The 16,084-nt window shown below is 35.6% G+C and overlaps 1 protein-coding gene across 2 annotated transcripts in view; it reads left to right on the plus strand.

The window, feature by feature from the left end:
• CUNH21orf91 (chromosome unknown C21orf91 homolog) overlaps positions 1 to 16,084 on the plus strand; it is a 31,556-nt gene that overhangs the window by 4,798 nt on the left and 10,674 nt on the right. The window lies entirely within an intron of this gene.

Below are 16,084 nucleotides of genomic sequence, written 5' to 3' on the forward strand. Positions count from 1 at the left end.
ACAATATAATATGGAGTCAGCCTAGAAATAACAGAGAATATTTTGAGCTTCATATTTGTAGATCCTTCTAAGTAGCTTTTAACTCTAAATATTGCCTGTTTCACTACATAACAACAGTTGAAATTTATATAATATTTTAAGGTTTAAAAAGTATTTTAACATGCATTTATGTCATTTGATAACAGCAGCCTAGTGTAAGCCTTCATCACCTCACTCCTGAACTATTGCTCAAGTCTTAGGCTGGTCTGATCATATCACCTCTCTATCTCCTAATCAAAAAACTCATAAAATCCAGTGGGTTCCTTTTACCTTCAGGGTCAAATATAAAATCATCTGTTTGGCTTTTTAAATTCTTCATTACCTAGCCCCCTTCCTACCTTTCTAGTCTTCTTATACCTTATTCAAGTCTCTGCTTATAGTGGTTACAGATTTATTTTTCTTTTGGGGGATACTTAAATATAACTACAATCTTTTTTATACTGAGTTGGGGTCTTATTTGCTTTACTCATTTCTCCAGCTTTAGTTCCACAAGTAGGGATTCGTGCCAAGGCCAGGATTCACTTCTGGGTAGATGATTGGTCATATTTAGTCTTCACCTGGGTCATCTCCTCCTGTTGAAGTTAGGCCCCCCCTTAGGCTTGGGATATCCAGGTCTGAGTACTGCCAAGCTATGCTGGTTGCTGCCATTTCCCCAGGGCTTCCAAGGTCTCCTAGGGAGCCTTCTGCTTTTGCTGCATCTAGACACAAAGCCTTGCAATGTGCAATGGCTCTGGTTGCACTAAGTTTGCTAATTTGGTTAACGAGGCTGATGCTTTGGTGGTTCCCTTTCTCATTAGTCATGGGCTTTTGGCTGGCTTTTTGTGCAGTTCAGGGGTGGAGAAAATCACTGCAGTTTATCATTAGATTTCTGTTTCATCTGGTATGAATTTCAGGTTTTTTGTAGTAGGTATCAGTCTTTCTTAATCTTAGTACCTTTCCTCTGAGATTATCTTCAAATTATCCTCTATATTCTTGTTTATATGTTTTCTCCTCCCTGAGAGTATGAAGCCCTTTCAGAGCAAGGACTATTTTATGCCTTTTCTTTGTATCCACAGCACTTAATATAGTGCCTGGCATATAATAGGTGCTTAATAAGTATTTGTTGACTTCACTTGACTTGATCCCTACAGCAACCCTGGCTGCTTAAGTACTATTACTAAAAACACATTTTGTCACATGATTTTTTTTGTGTGTGTGTTTTATTTATTTTCGGATGCTGAATTAAACTGCAAAGGGAATTTCTTTCACCCATAGTGATTGCTATGTGAATTCTAATAAAAACTTATGTAGTAAGAGGCAGTAATGATATAGTTTATTTGTAGCATACTAGGGGATAATGAAAAATTGCTGGTTGGTTTGTATTTGCATGCTTTGTGAAGCCCCAGCTTATTTGCTTTGAGGCAGAGATGGCTAGGACATACTCACACTTGTCATGCATTAATACTAAGTATTTAACTGACCAATCTGTCAGTTCCGTGCTAGGAGACATTTGCTATATAATCATCATTATTTCTACTTATGTTTTCTCTTCTCCCCCGCCCCTTTTTTTTGGTGAGGCAATTGGGGTTAAGTGACTTGACTAGGGTCACTCAGCTAGTATTATGTGTCAGAGGTCAGATTTGAACTCAGGTCCTCCTGACTTCAGGGCCAGTGTTCTATCCAGTTAATATACCGCAATCATTTTTTATGTATTCAGGGAACTGACTTTTATATCTCAGAAATTTTATTCCCCTTGTTAAAGCAGATGAACTGTCTTTTGCTTATAAAATAGGGAGTTGGGTTAAGGCATGAGTCCTCTTCCTCACTTGTGATGTTTTCAGTTATTTTAAACTACTCACTGGGTAGATATATGGTCTCATCCTGTGTGAACTGAGTTCCTATGATTGGGAGAGAGCAAAAAGATCATTTGTTTAACAAATATATCTGAGATTATTTCCAAGTCTAAACATACTGTACAGTGTACTATTAGCTATTTACCTTGAGGAAAACTACCTGTACAGAAATCACTGGAAGCTTGAATTTGGATGAAGAAAATGAACTAATGATTCAGATTTTAATGGACCTGGTATGAATGGTTAAGTGGGAGGCCAGCAAGGCAGTGATTCACCTATTTAAAGAATGCTTCTCTCCTCAGAGCCTCATTTAATAATTCTAAATTGTCTAAATAGATTTAAATGGCTAAAATTGTGATCTCAACTTATCTATGAAGCTGATTTTTTAGCTCCTGTACTAAAATTATATAATCTTCCATAAGAGTGCCTCAAAATATGTTCATAAGACCATGTAAGGAGCTTTTAAGTATGAAAAATATTCTTGGCATATCTGTGTGGCTCGTTGGAATTATAACTTGTATACAATAAATCTTACACTGCTTTGTGAATAGGACAGCAGTAACACAACCATAAAAAATTTTTTTCTTAAAACCTGCTGGCCTTAAAGGAAAACCAATTCTTTGGAAGAAAATATGATATGCCAATCACTGGTGAATCCTGGAAGTTTTGGCTTATAGAAAAGCTTTTGCCAAGATGAAGGATCAAAATGGTAATTTTGGGGGGCAGCTAGGTGGCGCAGTGGATAGAGCACCGGCCCTGGATTCAGGAAGACCTGAGTTCAAATCCGGCCTCAGACACATAACACTTATTAGCTGTGTGACCCTGGGCAAGTCACTTAATCCCATTGCCTGGCCAAAAAACAAAAGTAATTTTTTATGTGAAAAACAAATTTCTAAGAGTCAGTGAAGCTACTCATTTCTTGAATATATAGAGAGCTGAGTCAAATTTATAAGAATACAAGCCATTCCCCAATTGATAAATGGTCAGGCAGTTTTCAGATGAAGAAATCAAAGCTATCTATAATCATATGAAGAAATACTCTAAATCACTTTTGATTAGAGAAATGCAAATTAAAACAATTGAGGTACCACCTCATACATATCAGATTGGCTGTAATGACAGGAAAGGAAAATTATAAATATTGGAGACTATGTGGGAAAATTAGGACACTAATGTACTGTTTGTGGAGTAAACTGATCTAACCATTCTGGAGAGAAATTTGGAACTATGCCCAAAGGGTAACCAAACTGCATACCATTTGATTCAGTGATAGCACCTCTCTGTATCCCAATGAGATCATAAACGGAAAAAAGATCTATTTATATACAAAAGTATTTATAGGAGCTGTTTTTGTGGTGGCAAATAATTGGAAATTGAAGGGATGCCCATCAGTTGGAGAATGGGTGGAAAAAGTTGCAATGTATGATTGTAGTGGAGTACTGTTGTGCTGTAAGAAATGATGAGGGCAGAGGCAGCTAGGTGGTGCAGTGGATAAAGCACCGGCCCTGAAGTCAGGAGGGACCTGAGTTCAAATCCAGTCTCAGACCAAACACTTGACACTTACTAGCTGTGTGACCCTGGGCAAGTCACTTAACCCCAATTGCCTAAAAAAAAACCCCAGAAAACAAAAGAAATGATGAGGGCAGTGGTTTCAGAAAAACTTGGAAGACTTATGTGAACTGATAAGAAGAGAAGTGAGCAAAACCAGAACGACATTGTATGTAGTAACAGTAATATCGCACTATGACCTTGAATAACTTAGCTATTCTCAGCGGTACAATGATACAAGACAATTCCAAAGGACTTATGATAAAAAAAATGCCGTCTACCTTCAAAGAAAGAACTGAAGTCTGAATGCAGATCGAGGCATACTTTTTTTCCCACTTTATTTTTTTCATGTTTTGTCTGTTTTCTTTTATAACCTATTATGGAAACATGTTTGCATGATTGCATATGTATAATCTGTGTTAAATTGCATTCCCTCTCTGGGGGGGAGACAAAATTTGAAACCAAAATTTTGTAAAATGAACGTTAAAAATTGATTTTACATGCAATTGGGGAAAATATTTTTTTAAAAAAAATCAATGAGGCCACAATCAAAGAGGATATTTGTGGATCCTCAAATAAGGAAAGGTTTGGAAGGCAAATGTCTATACACAGTTGAATTAAGTTGAATTAGCTGCATTGAAATCATTTTTAAAAGTGATCAAAACTTTTGGGGAGACAACAAAACAGAAAATTAGTAAGAAATTGTCCACAGTAAAACCCTCAAAGCCTATAAAATTATGGAATGGAACATGGCATTCAAGATCTGTTTCTTGGATTTACACATGGACTTCTTCCCAGAAAACTCATTGATATCAGTGTCACAGACAAAAAGAATGTTTCTATCAAGGAATCTCAGTGGAAAAGAAATACTAGAACAAGTAGAGTTCAGGCCTGTGCTGGCTGACTAAATATTGGGATGCTGCAAAGAAAATATGACAGAAAATCATCAGTGACCAAATTCTAGTTGAGTTAAGCACAATTTTTGTCAATTTAAGCATGAGTTTTAAAACCAAAACTGATTCCCATAAAAATGGTGAAACCTGAAGCCATATTTGAAGTCAGCGTTCAAAAAGCTTTCTTTGTTGTGGTCCAGTGTTATTGTCCTCATTTTATAATTGAAGAAACTTGAGGCTCAGTGAGTTGAATAGGTTTACATAGCTAGTGAGTACATGAGGCAAAATTTGTACCAAGGTCTGATTGCAAGTCCAGTACCCTGTCAATATTACAGCACTTTATGTAATGTAATCAGAACTGGTCATTAAATCACTGACATTGTACTCCTTGCTAAGAAGCTGAATGTGAGGTTCTTACACGAATGATTCTTCATTAATGGGTGCACATAAAGTAGAAAAAAATACGATTTTATATTTTTCCTAGCCCCTGCTTTGTCCTTTATAATAAATAGGAAAAAGACCATGGGTGCCTTGTCTTTTAAAATAAATAGGGAAAAGACCAGCATGTGTGAATATTCATATAAGTTAATCTTCAGAAATCCCAACACTATAAGCAGGGTAGGCATGACACTGTTGACAGTGAAATCTGTATCATCAAGGAGCAGAGTAGTTTCAAGACTGGAGGCTTTTTAATGTTTCCGTGAAACGCTTCTAAATCTAAAGTTACTTATTTTTAAAAGGTTCTCATTAAGGATAGGAGGCTGAATCCTGAGAATGGACAAGAAATAGAGCTCAGGCCTGGCCAAAAGTAGAACCTTTTCATTTGTGTTATTTGACAACTGCTTCCCATTTACAGTGACACTTACCCATACTCATACTGTTTCCCTAGCCCCATACTGCTGAAAAATCTACCACCAAACTTACTACAACTTTCAGGCTAATGCGACTGACAGGAGCAGGTTGCTAAGGGAAAAGTGATCTGTGGAAGTTAGGAGCTGGGATTCTATAAGTAGGACTGTGGTGTGTATATATGTATAGTCAGATGAGAGAATCCTGATGCTGCTAAGCTTTTATACAATCCTTTTTCATTTTATGCAAAACAAAGTAGATAATAGGAATGCCAAAAGTATTAACTAAACCTTACTTTTCTGTTAATATGCTCTTCTTTTCCATTATCCAGAATTATTGTTTAACAAGGTCTAATAAATCCCTGTAATGTCAAACAGAGTTTCTAATTTCTATTTTGCCACACTCTAAGAAATTACCCAGCTATCCTCTGGTGTAATCCACCATGTTCCAAGTTGTCAGCCTTTGAAATGTACATATTACTAGGGCTCTGACAGTTATTTCAGAAGAAGACCAAAACCACAGAGCCTTGTGTTTTGTTTTGTTTTCCTTTAGCTAAAGTGCTATTTAAAAATTTAAAAAGACAGAAAAACCTCTTCGTGCCTCCTGATCTTCCCAGTTAAAATAAATAAAAAACTAGAAAAAGTTTGTTATTCAGTAGATTTTGTGGTTACTCTAAGCTGTTTAATAGCTGAGGTAAGAATGTAGGGTTGATTTTGACCATGAGGTCAAAAATTTTTTTGGATTCAGTATTGGATTTTAAAAGCTCACAATAGTTGTTTTAGAGTGCTTACCCACAGTATCTGCCATCACTTTTTTTTTCATTTCTGCTTCCTCCAACTATCTTTCCCAGTTTGTCTTTCTCTAACTTATCCATCACTGTCCACTTACCAGAAAGAAGGGCTAGTCTTTGGTGAATAGGAACAGGCTTCTGCTTTTTGCTATTTGATTCTTTTCTGCAAAAGTTGCTTTCCATTTTATCCTGCTAGTTTGAAATAGATTTCAAAAGATGATGAAGCATTGAAGTTAATCAGGAATAAATAGAACGTCGAGGTAAATTATTTTATTTAATTTCACAAATCAGGTTGTTATGAAGAACAGCAAGAACTAAACTGTGCATACTCTTTGACCCAGTGATATCACATATTAGACCTATGCTCCCAAAGAAATAACCCATATGTGTAAAAATATTTAGCTGATTTTGTAGTGGCAAAGAACAGGAAACTAAGGAAGGTGGGTACTCATCAATTGAGGAATGGCTAAACTATGGTATATGAGTGTAATAGAATACTATTGTACTATGAGAAATAAAAGAAAAGTTTCAGAGAAACCTAGGAAAATTTGTATGAACAGTGAAGTGAGCAGAACCAGGACAACCATTTATACAATAATAACATTACATATTGATCATTGCCTTGATCAGAGTTCTTCAACTTTGATCAAGTCATTGACCAATCATGATTCCTTAGAACCCATGATGAAGCATGATACTTCCTGACAAGAGTTGATGGACTTGATGCAGATTGAGATATTTTTGATATGGCCAGTGGCAGGAATTATTTTGTTCGACTATGCATATTTGTTACACGGGTTTTGATTTTCTTTTTCCTTGGGCAGTGGAGGAAGGGGAAGGAAATAGATTTTTGCTTATTGAAAAAAAGGAAAATAAAACAGTAAAATCTTACTCATTTGGACGGTGTGCTTTTTTTTAATGGGGTACAAAGTCTGAATTATTGTTTGGAGATTTATTTCTTATTTTTAAAAATAGTTTTTATTTTTTCAATTAATAAGCATTTCCAGTTATTCTACCCTTCCAGGAACCTCTCCTTCCCTTAAAAAAGAAACTCTCAATACACAGCTGCATAGTATGATAAAACAAGTTTCCAGATTAGCTGTGTCCAAAAAATGTATGTTTCTTATGCATTTTAATAGGAGGTGAGTTGTGTGTTTCATCATTCCTTTTTTAAGTATGTATTTTTTCAGTCAGCAAAAATCTTCTTTCCCTTTCTCCCACTCCAAGCACCTCTCTATCCCCAGTTGGGAATGAAAGAAAAACAAAACTTCTATCAAGCAATTTTTCTCATTGACCATATTTTTTTAAAAAAGATATCTTATTCTTCTGACTCCACCACTCTGTCAGCATGTTTCTTAATTAGTCCTTTAGAATATAGGTTGTTCATTACACTGAACAGAATCTCATTCTTTCCAAGTAGTTTGTCTTTATCATATTGTTGTCTTTGTATTGTTATTGAATTATCAGTTCATATAAGTCTTCTAGGTTTCTCTGAAATCATCCCCTAAATCATTTCTTACAGCAGAATAGTATGCCATCATATTAATATACCATAGTAGCCATTCACTAGTTGATGGTCATCCTTCAGATTCCCATTCTTTGCCACTTCAGTAAAAGCTATAAATGTTTCTGCATACCTTCAGTTTGTTTTGTTGAGAACTAATTTCTCCCATCATCTTCCCTCCCTTAATTTTACTTTTTCCTTTTCACCTTCTCTCCTGTTTGCCTGTTGGGTGAAATGAAATGTATTTCAGTACCCAGTTAGGTTTATGTATGTTCTTTTCTTTGACTAGTTCAGATGAGAATGGGGTTTAAGTGTCAGCCACTCCCCCTACTCCTTCCTCCTTGTTTGTATAGATGTCTACTTGTACACTTTCCTTCCCCTCCATTATGCTGCCCAATGTATTGCTCTTCCCCTCTCTTTCTATTAAGCTATAACAACCACTCCAAGGCCTTCTGTCTATTAGACTCCCTTTGTGACTCCTGATGATGATGTTAGAGTTCAGTTCATTTTCCCATCTTGGAATGTAATCAGTTTTTATCTTTAATCTTTTATCTCTCTACACCTTCATAGTGATGGCTGCTGAATTGTGTGTGAACTGTGACTCCTCAGTACTTGAATTCTTTCTAGCTATTTGCAGTATTTTTTCTTTGACCATTTTTGGCTGCTACAACAAGAGTTGCTATAAATATTTTTGTACATATAGAGAAAATTTTGATTGGGGGTAAACCATAGATTATTTTAAAAGAAAAGCAATTCAAATTAGTCAAATCAAGGTCATTTAAGTTATTAGCAAATGGATAGTGACCTCAGAACCTCCTTCCCTCCACCGCAAAATAGCAAACAATGAAAAACTTTGTTCCCAAATTCTGAATACCTAGTGAAGTATCTTCTGTTAGGTAAACATTAGAAAAATGGTAATTATCATGTTTTTTTTAAACCAGGAAGGTTATGAAGATCTTCAAAAGCTAAATATAGGATTTTAGATTTGATCTTGGAGATAATAGCCTCTGAAATTTATTTACTAAGGAGGTGACATGGTTAAATTTGTTCTTTAGGAAGATAAATTTGATAGCTGAGTAGGAGGATGGACTAGAGTAGGGAGAAATTTGAGTCAAAGAGACTAACCAGTAACACACACTCCATGTGTGAGGTGATGGATGGCCTGCAGCAGGGTGGTGAGTGTCAGAAGAAAGGAGACATGTGCCAAAGATACTTCAAAAGTAACATTGACAGGATTTAGTAATAGATTAGATATGAGGAGCAGGGTATGCTTGAGAGTGAGGAGTAAATGATAACATCTTGTTTGCTAGCCTGGGTGACTAGAAGGATGGTGGTGCCCTGAGGAGCAATAGGGAAATTGTAAGAAGCAGCATTTGGGGGAAGAGATGAATTCAGTTTTGGATGTATTGAGTTCAAGATATCTACAAGATAACCAGTTCTAGAAGTCCAGTAAGCAACTGGAGATAGGAGAAAGGTCAAGACAGAGGTTGGAGTTGGACAAATAGATATGAGAATCTTCTGCATAGAAATGATAGTTGAATTCATGGGAGCTGATGAGATCATCAAGCAAAATAATAGGGAGGGAAAAAGAAGAGGACCCTGGACACAGAGCCCTATGGGACTCCCAGTGGTTAGCACATGTGACTTAGAAGATCCACAAAGGACACTGAGAACAAGCAGCAGTCAGACTGTAGGAGAATCAAGACAAAATTATCACAAAAACCTAGAAAAAAGAGGGTAATCGGCAGTGTCAAAGGCTGCGAAGAAGTTAAGAGTGACAATTGAGAAAAGGTCTTTGGATTTGGCCTTTTGGAGAAAGCAGTTTCAGTTGAATGAGGCTGGAAATGAAACTAGAGAGAGTTTACAAGAGTGAGAGGAAAGCAGTAGAAGTACCTGTTGTAGACAGCCTTCTCAAGTTTATTTATTTTATTTTATTTTTTAAGGCAGTTGGGGTTAAGTGATTTGCCCAGGGTCACACAGCTAGTAAGTGTCAAGTGTTTGGTCTGAGGCTGGATTTGAACTCAGGTCCTCCTGACTTCAGGGCCGGTGCTCTATCCACTGTGCCACCTAGCTGCCCCCTCTTCTCAAGTTTAGCCACAAAAGCTAGTAAGGATGGATGGATGGATGGATCAAGTGAAGTTTTTTCTGAGTGTGAGAGACATGGGCATAGTACACAACAGGGAAGCAGCGGTTAAGGAGAGTTTGAAGGTTAGTGGGGATGATAAAGGGGTAAACTGCTGGAGAAATGGAATGGAAAGGGATCACTAGCGCATGTAGAATGATTTGCCTGGGCATGGAGAAGGTCCACTTACTTGTGTGAAACAAGGGTGAAGGAGATACTGGCAGAAATCATCTGGGTGATGTAAGATGGCATGAGGTGAGAAGGAGAGAGGTCTTGATGAATGGCCTCAGTTTTTTTAATAAAATGAGACCATTTTGAGGCAAAGTTCTCTGCTGAAAGGATGGGGTGAGGGGAGCCATGGGAGATTTGAAAAGGGATGAAAAGGTTTGGAAAAACCAATAAATAAAATAGTTAACTTTGTTTTTGTTTTTCTTTTGCGAGGTACTTGGGGTTGCCCAAGAGTCACACAGTGACGTGCCCAGAGTCATCCAACTAGTAAGTGGTCTGAGGCCGGATTTGAGCTCCTGACTCCGGGGCCTGTGCTCTATCACCACCTAGCTCCCCATGGTTAAATCACTTAAGGCCAGATCCAGCAAGCATCCATCAAAAAAAAGTTTTAATCACTAATTGATTTTGTTATTTTTATTCCTTTTTTTTTCTTTTTAGGCAATTGGGGTTAAGTGACTTGCAGGGTCACACAGCTAGTAAGTGTCAAAATGTTTGATCTGAGCCGGATTTGAACTCAGGTACTCCTGACTTCAGGGCTGGTGCTCTATCTGCTGCACCACCTAGCTGCCCCTACTAATTGATTTTAGAAGCCTTTGAACTAGTGCTCTAGTTGACCAAACAAAATGTTTATTAAATGCCTGCTCTGTGTAAGAACACTGTGTGAGGTGCTGATGATGCAAAAATAAAGATGAAAAGCAGTCCCTACCCCCAAAGGAGTTTAATATTTTGATTGAAAATCATAATCTGGATAATATACATTCTTCATTCCCTTGTTTTTTCTTTGTGGCTTGCTCCTTGAGGAAGTCCTTTTACCTCTCAATGTAATGAACATAATGTCACCTGCAAACAGAAGTATCTACACAAATCTCAAATGGAGGAGGTGTGTACTCCAGAGATGGTAGGGTTTTGTTTGCAGAAAGATAAGCATCTCACATTTCCATTTCATACATAAAGTTTACAAAAAGCTGTGAGTGCATAGATTTGTGATCTTTTCACTATGGTTATTCTCTGCCCTGAAATGGATCACAGCCTGTCTGTGCCTGCCAGCCATGTGTAACTCTTGTCCATGCCTCCCCCTAGGTTTGTCACAGGGCTTTGCCCTAACCTGCTGGCTTCTTTCTTGATTTCTTTTGACATTGACATTGCAGGAATACCGGTGAGACAATATGCCTGTTGGTTATACTTTACTTTGACCATATGACCGGATCACTTTTTATCATTTTAAAAAACATTCTTTGTCCTGCTTCTTCCCAAGTTATTTGCTAAATTTTGCATCTTGTTGACACCAACCAAGTGCCTCTCCATTGTTCTCTGATAAGGCAGTATCCAAAAAAGGATTATAGGATCAGCCAACAAGCCCTTAAAAATACAAAGGCACCTCCCCCACACACACACCAGAAGCTTATATTGGGCTCATCCAATGAGAGCGAGAAGGGACCTTTGAGATGATCGAGTTTCCCTCATTCAGTCAAGAAAACTGACAACCAGACTTGTCCATAGTAATACAGTTAGTAAGGGGCAGACCCAGGTTTGGAAACCAGGGTTTCTCTAATGCCAAAGCCTGTACCTTTTCTATTATACCATGCTGTTTCTCCCAGTCCTTTCACTGTTTAAAAATAAATTTAATTGTCTTTTTCATTACTAAGTACAATTATTTAATAGTAGCTAATATTTTTATAGTACTTAACTTATATTATCTCATTTAATCCTCACAATAACCCTGTAAGGTAGAAACTATTATCTCTGGTGCAGCTAGGTTGGCTCAGTGGATAGAGCATTGGGCCTGGATTCAGGAAGACTTGAGTTTAAATCCAGACTTAAACACTTAACTAGCTGTGTGGACCTCCCACCCCACCCCCAAGTTACTTATTAGCCTCTGTCTTCTTCAGTTTCCTCATCTGTAAAATGGGGATAAATAATAGCACCTACTTCCTATGGTTGTGAGGATCAATAAGATAGTAATTGTAAAGTGCTTGCCAGGCACATAGCAAGTGCTCCATAAATGTTAGCCATTATTATTATTATTATTATTATTATTAAACTTTATAGAACAAGAACTTAAGAAAAAAGCTACCAAATTTTTTAAAAAGATACTGTAAATTATTATACTTGTACTATTGATCCCCAAAACAAAAGGTATATTAATATTACTCCTGTAATAACCAATTTTATTTTTTCTTTGTGTATTATTTCAATAGTCTAGGGAAGTTTTCTGTGTATTTAAAATGGATTTGTTACTGTTCTTTGTTTTTTAACATAGCTGTAATCAGTATGAATACTATTATCTGATTTTTCTTTTCTGTATCATTTCATGTTTCCCACATTTATTTCAAACAGTTACAGTCATGTACTATAATTTGTTTTCTAGTGGTTGGACTATGGTTTATTTCCTGTACCCCCCTTTTTTGGTAAAAGTAGTGCTTCTAGAAATTTTGTTTTACAATATGCATTTTCTTTTACATATGAGTTGTCCTTCCAGTCCTTAGCAATAACATCTTTCAGATTGGAATGCTAGCAGCAAGAATAGTACAAAAAAGTGGCAGAGACCTGGAGAAAGGAGAAGAGAGTGTGATGGGATTTTGAGGTGAAGAACTTAGGAGAAGAAAGAGCTAACTAACATGGAGTTTAGTAAAATGAAACCCTACAGGGGAAACGGAAGACTTGAGAGAAGAAAATATTTGAAATAGCTTCTTTTTTGGTACCTATCTTTGAATTGATGGAAAATCTTACCCAGATATTTCTCATTAACCTTTGTGGCGATGTGATGTCACCAAAAGATTTGACTTTCTGAAATTGTATCTTTTTTTTCTTTTTTTCTTCTTTTTTTTCAGTTTTTCAGTTAAGGAACAGATGGGTTCAGAGTCAGTGAAGCAACCAAAAATAGAAGCTTTTGATACACATTATGTCCAGAAAATCTTACATAACAATGAGGAGATTCTGTTTCTCCATTATTGGCTTTTATTTCCATTTTATTCTTATTTAAGCTCCACCTGTGATTTGTGGCAACCAGTAGAACACTCTCCCTCTGTTCTTCAGGCCTAAAAATGAAACAAACTATTTTCTGTTCCATCACTTGTTCTCTGGCAGTTTTCAAGTTTCCCTCTTGATTCAGAAATGGTAAAGCCATATTGACCAGATCAGAAGGATCCACTAAAACTCTGGTTTTAAGTGACTTTGCGGTTTTGTGTTTTTAATAGCAACTTTGCATGAGAATAAATCTCCAACTTCTGTAAAGAAGCTTTGACATCTCACTACAGCATTCATTTCTATTTTTCCTGCCCCTTAAACAACTGACAACCTTTCTTTTTTCTCATAGAATATTTCTTCTAGTTCTCACTTTTCTAATCTTACTCCAAAGTCCCTTACATCTCTGAGCAAGCTTTTTTACTTGTGAACCTTAATAGATTGTATTTTGAGAAACTTTTGAAATACAACTCTAGCTGACTAAACCAAAGTGTTTGAGGGATTGAGTTCAATTAAACAAGAATATGTTAAGTGCGTGCTCTGTGCAAGAGGTCCTGGTGATATTTAGAAAGGTAAAGATGAAAAATAGCCTCTGCCTTCAAGAAATTTAATATTCTGAGAGAAGAACAAGGTATTAGTTGTTTTAGAGGCAGGAAAAGTGGAAATGAAGATTGTTGTATAGAAACAGTAAAGAAATAGACTATAGTCAAGGTTAACTGAGGTAGAATGATGTAAGAAAAGGGTGAGAATTCTACTAGGATGCCCATATTCTGTGAACTGCTTTGAATCTATGTGAGTATCCAAATGAAACTCTCCAAGGTCTTATTTTCTCAAAGTTTAGATAATGGCCAGTACCAGCAAGAATTCATTGTAATGGAATGTTGAGAGGGTATTTTAAAATTCCATTGGGTATAAATGTTGTTTTATATTTTCAGTCTAATCGTTAATTGTTACTTCTAGAAGCTTTTAAAATTATTTCTCACAAAATAAAAGTTAATGTTTCAAAGGCATTCCTAAATTCAATACATCTTTAATTTTATCTTGCTTTTTGATAGTAAAAGGATAAAAATAAGAAAATGAACTATGTAATGTTTTTCATTCAAGCTCAAAGAGCAGAAATAAATCTTAGAATTTAAGATATTCAGATTAATAGCCCTTCAGTTAAATTTTTTAAACCTTTTTCAGTAGTCTGGTAGTATTCTGAAATGGACACAGCTAGTGCAGACCTTACATGCTAAATACAAATGTTTTGTAAACCTGAAGACATATAAATGTGAGTTATTATTTTCCTTTTTCATACTATCCACCTGTGGTAACTATCCAGTGGCATGGGGGCCTAAAAAAGGCTCTTTAAAGTAGAACAGCTAATTCCATAATTGTTTTTAAATAAATTAGCTTCAAGCAAATTTCTCTTTACTCACTTTTCTAATTACATGCTGCTTACCTTAGCTAGAACTGATATACAAATCATTAAAAAAGGCTTTTGCTAAATTGGTTCTATAATACAATTTGATTTTAGCTAATTTTTAAGGTTTCAAGAATATAATGGGCTTTTAAAAACATGTTTTTGTTGCAAGAAACTAGTTTGTGTTCAATTTGTGAACCTTTATATAAACTTAATGTACATAATTATTTGTAGTTTTGCCAAATATATTTTATTTATTGTTGGTAGGAGATAGATTGTAAGATTATGCTGCAAGTCAGAACTGCCAAAATGTACGAGAAACTAAATTTTAAATAATTTCTTAAATGTTACTTTGCATGAATGAAATAATATCTTGGAATGTCTCTTGTGACTAAATGTTTAAGTCTTGAAAAATCTTGGAATATTAGTATTTTTTAGATGATTATATATAACTTCAGAATTCATAAGGTGGGAAGGGAAGGAAAGAGATAGAGATAAGCAGTATTTTTGGTTTCTTACCAATAACAATGCCTTCTCATAGCTTTAACCAAAGTTTAGACTTCAGTCAGGATGATTTATAATAATTTTAAGGTAGACAACAATAAGTATAGAAATGTAATAGTTTCTTAATGATCGGTCTGCTAAATGTCAGTTTGGCCCTCTATTTGTTAATTTCTTAGAAATAAGCGTAATCATCTGGTTTATATGACCAGGGAATATTCTTGAGCTCAATATCCCTGGTTCATTTTTAATACAAATTTGTTTGACTTAGGAAGATATTATCATAATAAAAATTGTTAATTTATGTTATGTTTTTTTCAAACGATTAAGGTGGGGAAGCATTAAGCTCTAATAAAGTTAGAAAATCTAAAAGTGATATAATTTTTAATTTTTATATAATTTAATATCTAATATGGTAATTTATATTTATAATTATTATTAAATGGTAATTTAATTTTAATTTATTAAATAATTTAATATAATATGCTTTTTAGCCATTAAAAAAATTTTTTCTGATTCTGATATACCATATTCTTTGAGTTCCAATGATTACTGATTTGGGGGGTGGGGATGGGAAGACGTCTTTTGGATTAAATAGTTCTACCATGTTTATGTTCTGAAAAGTAATAAAAAATCTTCACTTTATTTTGCCTGTATCTATGTACTTTTACCTATGTGTAAATCAGAAGGGTGTGTATTCAGAACTAAATTACACCTTCAACCCAGGAAATACCACAAAGTTAAGAGTGAGTCCATAAAATTGTAAAGATTCATACTATGCAAAATAGCTTATACCTGCTATAAGGTAAAAATAATTAACTTAGAATATTTTCACATTCATAAGATTTGATAGTATGATTTAACATTAACTTCAGCTCTGCTTACAATTTCTTAAGAGCGTTAATAACATCATTCCTTAAGGAGGAGGCAGTGTTGTTCCTAGTGGATAGAGGACTGGCCTCAGAGAGTGGTTAAAGGCTGCCTCTCACATGGAGGTTTTAACAAGGGGTCCGTGGATAGATTACAGGGGATCTGTGAATACACACACAGACACGTCTGTATATTTATATATACATACATGTACACATGTCTTTGTTTTTACTTGCCTCTATCTGAAACTTAGCATTTGTTTCAGTTATTTAAAAACATGATTCTGAGGAGCTCATAGGTTTCCCCAGACTGCCAGAGGGGTCTGTGAGAAAAAAAAGATTAACACTCTAACCTTGGCTGTGTGACCCTGTCTAAACCACTAACCTCTTTAGTATTCCAGGCAACTCTCTAAGAAGATATAAATTGCTGAACAGTTACAACTCACTTTGCCATGTTAAGAGAGTATGTCCTCACTTAGAACTCCTTACACCCAGTCCAGACCCCACCTAAAAATAATTTTTGTTTTTCTCCTAATTCAC

This window comes from Phascolarctos cinereus, unplaced genomic scaffold (assembly GCF_003287225.1).
Source record: "Phascolarctos cinereus isolate Bilbo 61053 unplaced genomic scaffold, phaCin_HiC Scaffold_726;HRSCAF=1367, whole genome shotgun sequence".
NCBI classification, from domain to species: domain Eukaryota; kingdom Metazoa; phylum Chordata; class Mammalia; order Diprotodontia; family Phascolarctidae; genus Phascolarctos; species Phascolarctos cinereus.